The sequence below is a fragment of the Dermacentor variabilis genome, chromosome 5 (assembly GCF_050947875.1).
Source record: "Dermacentor variabilis isolate Ectoservices chromosome 5, ASM5094787v1, whole genome shotgun sequence".
NCBI lineage: Eukaryota > Metazoa > Arthropoda > Arachnida > Ixodida > Ixodidae > Dermacentor > Dermacentor variabilis.
The window spans coordinates 16,501,550-16,509,886 of NC_134572.1; positions in this window are offsets into that span (position 1 = coordinate 16,501,550).

An 8,337-nucleotide genomic window follows, 5' to 3' on the forward strand; every position below is an offset into this window, starting at 1 on the left:
GAACCAATGTAATGTTGTTTGCCGTCGCTTAGAAATACTAAGATTATATTTTTCATCCTACTTAATTACATAACTAGTACTAATTAATTAATCAACTTCTCAACTATTATAATCAGATGAAAGGTGTCAATGAGAAAATTATAGAGCAGCATGGAAAACTCCCGATACAGCTTTCTGTTGCTCAATACGTGCTACATAAAAGTGTTTTTCTGAGCGCGAAAGACGCTCCAAAATGCACGCAAAATTGCCGCGCGACTGGCCGCTCGAGGCACCTTGCGTGTATTCGCGGGCTTCATGATATATTGTGTAGTACATACATAGTATACACGTATTATACACGCTTACACGTACTGCCGGGGGGAAAAGGTGCCCAGGACGCGCGAGCGTCGACCGAACTGCAGTGATGTGCTATCGGTCGGAATCAGTCGCGCTGTCATGCCTATCATCTGTGTTCGAGACCGCCAGAAAGCGCATACATGACCCCTGCTTTCCCGCGGTCTCAACGCAGATGACAGCGCGGCTAATACCGGAAGATAGCGCACCAATGCAATTCAGTCGACATTCGCGCGTCTTGGCAGTTTTGTCCCTGATAGTATGTGTAAGCATGCGTATACAAGCAGCTTGAGCAGTTTTTCGACTATATATAACCACTCAGGTGCGGCACAACAAGCTCATTGCTAACAGTAACCGCTACATGTACGACGCAGCCGGCAGAAGTATCAAAGAGCTAAACCCGCCTATTTCCGGTGAATAATCTATTTGTGCATCACGACCTGCCGCGCTTAACTCGAATGGCGAAACACCACGATAGGGGAGCGCGAGGGGACTTGGTGGCTTGCTGCCAGCGCCCAGTGTGTCTATACTTCTGGCAAATAATATCAGGAGCGTACTTAATAAACGAGAGTCACTTGAATCAATTGTTGATACGTGCAATTGAGCGATCACTGAAATCATTGATCATTGATCACTGAAACCTGCAGCATGGCTTCATCCAAACACTGATGGCAACGAAATATTTCATGACGCGCTCAGCTTCACCGTTTATCGACGTGACCGTGAATCACGTGTTTCGCGTTATGTTGGCTATTTCGCGATATATTCCGTCTTACTACATCGCTGTTAAAACTAATCTTGAAATGGTATGGGCGCTGTTGCGTTTGGAGGCGATCCCACCGCTCGCAACCAGTTTGTTGCGTACTCCAGGGTAGCGTACCGTACTGCTGCCGAGAAGTAGCGGCACCTGCCTATCGAAGCTCGACCGACATTACTTATTGGGTAGCGTGGCGTTGTCGGCGGGCTGCAGGCATCCGGTAGATCATGGCGACCAAGCAGGGGCGAGACGATTTGCTAGTGCGAAACTTGCACGGTTTATTCAAAGGTAGTTGAAAGAAAATAAGAAAAGCATGAAGTATGAAGTATATCAAAAGTACATTTCGGAGCCCCTTAAATAGGCTCTCTACAAGTGTGGGCGGGATCTTGCTTCCGTCGATGACACGTGACAGGCACAGAGAGAGGGCCCCTCCCCCTGCATTACCGAGCACGGCAGGAGAAGTCGATCCTCCTTTCGACGAATCCGGGAGAAGGTCGGGTGAATGACCTGTCGCCCGTGGGCTCCGGCCTAGTAGAAGGTAGGGGGAACGACCTGTCACCCGTGGGCTCCGGCCTAGTAGAAGGTAGGGTGAATGACCTGTCGCCCGTGGGCTCCGACCAAGTAGAGGGTAGGGGGAACGACCTGTCGCTCGTGGGCTCTGGCCTAGTAGTAGGTAGGGTGAATGACCTGTCGCCCGTGGGCTCCGACCAAGTAGAGGGTAGGGGGATGACGTATCGCCCGTGGTGTCCGACGCCAACCCTAACAGCGCACGCTCATATCTGTCGTAAAAAGCTTTGTGCTTAAGGTCTGCTATCGTCCGCCCAATTATTGCTCAAATTTTGCTCCTATTAGCATGGCGTCATTGGTATCATCATTGCACGTCATCCTAACTCTTCCATTTTCCTACTGGGAGACTAACTTTCCCATCATTTCCTGGTCTTCAGATCCTCCGGCTTCGAAACAGTTTTCTTCAGAAAACTTTGACTTCATTAACCTTCGCTCAGTATTTTCTTTTTCTTAGCTTGTTTCGCAACCAAGTAGGCTATCAAATAATAGAGCAAATACGCTACACTTTATATTAACGAACTGTCGTAATATGATATCTGATTTATCGTACCTGTCTGGTCTAAGCGATCATTTCGCGCTTTGTATTGCAGTAAAACATTGCCAGCCACAAAACCGCCGAGTCAAAAAGGGCCTTTGTAATTACAACAAAGCCAACATTGAGGCTATTAATAAATGAACTGTCTACGTTCCTAAACGGTTTCTTAGAGGACTTAGAGATTCAAACAACAGAAACTAGCTGGACTATGTTTACAACAAAAGTGCGTGAACTAATTGACAGACACGTTCCTATGCGCACCATTCCTGCCCATTCAGATGCACTTTGGTAGAACTCGCGCATAAAATGACCTCTTGTAACAAAAGCGCGAGGGCAGGTACGGGATGATGATGATTATGATGATGATGATGATGGCAACATTATTGTACCGCCGGATAAGGAGGCCCCCTACTGCCCGTCCCCGGCACACAGGCCTTGGGGGACGGGGGACGGGACCTCCGCGATTAGAAGCAAGCAAAGAGGTTTCTACCACCTATACCACCAGACGGATGGCGTGTGGCTGTGGAGTAGGGTCTTCGCTCTGCAGCAGGGCTTCCCAGGCCTCTCTACAATTTATGTTTGCTTTAGCCCCTGAGGAGCTAGCGCATTCCCAGATTATGTGTTCGAGGGTCCCTCTCGCTCCACAGTGTTTGCACTTATCGTTTTCTCTATCATGTATAACATGACATGCCCAGACCGGCTTTACGAAGTTCTCAGCTTACAGGCGCCGCCATGCGACTGCCTCTCTATTTTTTAGACTTTTATCCGGTGGTGGCACCAGTCTCCTGCGTAGCCGATAATTTTCGACATTCTCCGTATAATTTTGCAGACGCTCATTCATGTTCCGGCAGTCAGGCGGATCCACAGCCACCCGGAAGTAGAGAGCTCGGGCTAACTCGTGGGTCGCCTCGTTGCCAGGAACGGACGTGTGTGCGGGGGTCCAAATTAGGCTAATTTTTCTGTTTAGCCGTCTACTGGCCAGAACCCTTGCAGCTTCCGGCTAGATCCTACCCTTTCCAAAATTCCATATGGCCGTTTTGCTACCGCTAATTATGAAATTTGCTTCCGTTTCCACGCAAGCGAGCGCTGTCGCAACTTCTTCAGCCGTTTCCGAGTTGCGGCTTCCAATGGTGGCGGCCGATGTGGGAACGCTGGTATGACGAGCGGCATCGGAGCCAGCTCTGGAAGAAGACGACGAACACGCGAGCAGTGGCACGAGCGCATGTCTGCGCGAGGGGAGCTCTTTCGGCACCACACGCCGGGGTTTCCAGACCACCTGGGGTATGAGCCACTTCAGGCTTTGGCTTTAATAATTTATTTTTCCTGCATTTACTCCGACCCACAGAAACAGGCACGCTTAATACGGCAGGCCGAAGACGCCGCCAGGGTCCGCGGGATCATGGCCGACGTATAGGTTGGGACCGCCCTCCCCTGCAATGGGAAGGGGGAGCCTTCTGCAAATTGAATAAATTTTTCCCCCTCCTCCTACATGACACTACAGTATGAGTACAACGAAGGCGCCAAATAAAACTTGTGTGATGCAGATGACGGCCCTGTTTCTTCTTTTTGTTTTGATCCTTGACAGCAGGTATTTATTCCTCTGTCAAGAAATAAAACGCTCAGTTGTTAGTGCGCCTACGTGGTTGTCTCGTGTCTCCTACCTTCGTACGTTGTTTTATTTGGCGCCTTCGTTGTAATCATGCATAACCAACTCGTACACCAGCACGTGCTCAGGGCCTACAGTATGCCCATCCTCTTTAGTGGGTAGGCACCACTTTCTTTGGGTTCATCATCGTCATGATCACATCCCTTGGCCTATTCCCCCTGCAGAAGAAGAGGAACAGACGGATGCTCCGTTGTTTGGTTGTTAGGGAACCCACACTGTGACGACGGCTTTCAGTTCCAGGAAACTGGCGGCATAGAATAAGAAGCCGCGACGGGATATCCACCTTTGCCTTTCATCACGTCAGCTCTCTGGTGCCGGAGCTTTTCAACTAACATCGCGACGACTGCACTTGCAGTGAAGACTTGGCACTTCCTCAACAACGTTCGTGAACGACACTGTAGAAAAGAATGTCCTCCCTGCGTCCAGTACGCTGTCAGAAGAGCCCATGCCACGACAGTCTTACAACGAGAGTGGTCGTGGTGCTCATGTTCATTGCGGTATGTCAGGTGAGAGCTGAAATCTGACATTGAGCTCCTTAGGAAAGGTGTCTCTTTTTAGAGCTTGATGACACCAAAGAAACAATTTGTGGCTAACGCAAAGCATACTTGAAGCCATATTAGCTCTAAATGTAACCGGTCGAATTAAATAATAAAATAAAAAATGCAGGGTGCAGGGTCATCCCTGTGGATCCGCCAGTGGGCATACATACGAGATGCTTGCCTGGCTTCGGCCAAAGCGACTATTTCTTTTGGCGGAAGCCTGCCTGCCGGTGCCGTGTAAGCGCTGGTCGGTTGGGCCTGCCTGCATGAGATCTACTCACGCAGCCCGATGCGCTTGGTAATGTGCATATAAGCGCGAACGAGTCGTTTCGCGGTTCGCCTTCAGCAACCAAAAACACAAGCCGTGTTCGCGTGCTTTGCCTTCTCGCCTCGGCGTAGCGGTTGGCCTGGTAAGAACGAGATCACGTAAACGTCATGTAAAGCTGTATCCGAACCCGTCTGCTGACTCAACCCGCTCAGACTGGGCATGTACGAGAAGCATAGAAAACAGAGTATGCGAGCCTGACAGCGTAATAAGTTTATGTACATGAACGAGAAAAAAGTGACCCGAGGAGCCCGATTTTTATTAGCCAAGAAGCCAACAAACAAACACAGCAAGTACAGCATAGGGGAAATTACTTGTACTTACTAACTGAATTAAAGATATGATAAATTAATGGAAATGAAAATGCATGAAAGAACAACGGACCGCAGGTGCAGAACGATCCCACGTCTTCGCATTACGCATGCGATGCGCTTGCCAAGTGAGCTACGGCGGCGCCGTTTTCCCACCCACTTTCTAGGTTGTTTATGTCTTTACTACTACACTCTTAGGCAAAGGTACACCCTTTAGAATGTATATCTGCCACATAAGGATAATCTTCATCTGCCTAGCTTGCGTTTCCTTTCTTGAAAACGCCGCGCCCGTTTCTTTCCTGTCGGGAATGCTATGCCATGCTGATAACGTGCATGCCGTTCGTTACTGGGAAGTACCGGGCTCGCCGCGTTAAGGAAAGGAAATGCGGACCAGACAGATGACGATTATCGTTGTGTGGCAAAAAGGTGTAATTTTGCTTAAGAGTGCAGAACAAACTCCAGGACTGTTAGCTAGCGCCACCACTCACAAACTTTGCCGGCTGATGTGGAACATCCCTTTTGCCGCAGGCGTCAGGAATACGTGATATTTTTGAGGGAAGGCAACATAGCATGCATATATATATATATATATATATATATATATATATATATGTGTGTGTGTGTGTGTGTGTGTGTGTGTGTGTGTGTGTGTGTGTGTGTGTGTGTGTGTGTGTGTGTGTGTGAACGGCAATATGAGCCGATAAACGCCATTATTGAGCGTCCTTTCTTCTTTAATTATTTATTTGGTTGTATAAAAGATCTTCGAACTATGTACAGCAGGTGTTGAAATGTGTTTCAGAGAATTCAAGTTCTGTGGGAATGTCAGAAAAACAATTTAACGCCGCCCTCCAATGATGTTGCACGACACGAATGTCCTATGTGCGCGAGCTGGGACAATCGTCACCCTGGACAAGGTTCTAAACAATTCGGCTTAATATTTAACTAACGCTTAGTGAAACTGCCTCCGCCACCCGTGATACAGCGCCCGGCGGCCGGGTGCTCCGAAGGTCGCAGCGTTCGTAGAACGATCTCTTTACCAAGAAAGAGCTGGCGAGCTGGTTCGAGACAGCTTGCATTTGAGCACGCGCGGTGGGTACTCGAAAGCAGGTTGTCTCGGTACACGTTGCACAGCGCTTACAGGGAGCCTTACAGCATAGTTTAAGCTGCGAACTTATCGCGGCGCGTGCCTTTTCACTCAGAGCAGCGGCAGTCTTCTTTGCGCGTGAACAGCTTCAGCACGGGCTGAGAATGATTGGGAGCATGCGTCGGCGTGAACCTAGTCCGGAACAGGCTGGCCCCGGACGGACAGACAAAGCACACCACAGAGTGCTACTCTTGCGAGCCCCTTAGAGGCTGGGTTGACGTATAGGCTGTGTTTGAACGCTTCGTGGTTGCCAAACACTACACATGGTGCCCGCGACGACAGGCGTGGTTCTGCAACGACTCTTGTCAGCGCAGCTGCTTGATCGCTTACCTTTTCCTTCCGCCATTGCAAGCACGATAGACCGGGCCCTGTGCAGTACGTACATCGCCGTCTTCTGAGATAAACACCTCATTACTATTCGAGTTCTCTCAGTGACTTAATATGTTCAAAATAAGTCAAGAAATTAATCTTTCGTTAGCAGATGCCAACAATAGGTGCCACAGTGGCCACTTGCTTCCCGTGATAAAGAAGAAACAATAAAATTGTATTTCAGCACTAATAAGGTGTTTCTAAAAAAAATGGACGATCTGTCCTTTTCAACTACTGTTCCACTCATTCGGTCATGCTCGAATTGTGCGACGCCTTGTTTATACTCATTTTTGCTGATGCGCCTGAGAACGCGGCCTTCTCTCCTTATCAATTGTCAATTAACCTGCCAACGGTGGCTTTCATCTTCAACTGTACAAAGGCTCCCAGCCTTGCAGAGTAAAGCGCTCCAGAAAATAACGCATTCTCGTCTCTACAATCACTCTCTATCATTTCTTTAGGCTGAGCCGACGCACGTGCTTAAAATTGTTATCAAGGAGTGTTGTCTTGTCTTCGGTGACCTGCAAGAGGGCAGGTGCTGTGTCGCCATGTTGGTTTGTTGCTTGCCATCAGCCGTGTTTTATCAGTGAATTATAGTGTTTCTTGTTTTATTTCCTTCTATTCAGAATTTGTCACCTTTTGAATATTTTGTAAATAATGTGTGCTAAATTGTAAACGATATGTTTTCCACACCTACTTGGTCGTTAAAGACCGCACTATTCTCTAAATAAAAAAAAATTAATTATAACGATGCATCTGTGTGCCGTATGGTGCGAAGGCTTTATGAGAACGCTTAATGTCGGCCGCGTGAAACATAGGAAAGGGCGAACACAGCTGTTTGTTGCAGAATACAGTGCTCATAACTTTGTGCTCATAACCACAGTGCTCATAACTCCTACAGTGCTCATGAACACGCACAATTCCGAAATAACCACAATGGATTATTTTGTTTCCAGTTTCACCTGCATTTGTAACTGTGTGGTATACAACGCGAAGCGGGACAGGGGACACAGGAAAAAAAATTGGAGGACGCTTAAGCTTCGCCTTTAAGAGTGGAACGCGATAGTAGTCAAAAGATACCTGACTGCTTCTGACGCTTCCCGGCAACTGGAGCGTATGTAACCGTAATGTTTACCGGGAAACGCTTGCCGCGAACACTATGCTCGAAGGCGAGCTTTGTGGTGGAGCCACGGCCTCTTGCGTGAGCCGCGATGCGGCCCACGCAAGCGATGCGGCGGAGGCGAGCGTCAGCTGGATGCAAGGAACCGGGCGCGCCGCTCCGTGGCCCCCAAGAGACCCATCGCGTCGGCGCGCCCAAAATGGCGGACGCCGCGTCCGGTTTGTGTGTGTGAAGTCGCTTCTTTGAGTTTTCGCGTATCAGAATTATGTTTTCTCGTAAAGTTACAATCCGAGAGCTATCATATCTGTAGGTTGTGCGCATGGCGTAATTTACAATTTTTCTACGTATTTTAGCTTGAAAAATTCAATTATTTCAATTAATTCCTTGCATCATATGGAAGGCTTGTGTATACGTGGTTCGATTGTCCGAAAATTTATTTCCCGGTACGATGTCCGACGCCTGACCCGGGGCGCCAGATCTTCGGCGATACGGGCTTCTTAACGCCATCGTGTTAAAATGAGGACACGCGCTCTTCCTATGTCCCCTGCCCCGCTTCACGCTGTACCCCACAGTCAAAAATGGAAAACCAACTAGCCCAAGCCAACACCCTTCTAAGTTGCATTTGTAACGGTGGCTTAAATGAGACTCCGAAACTAACAATTGTGACAACTCCA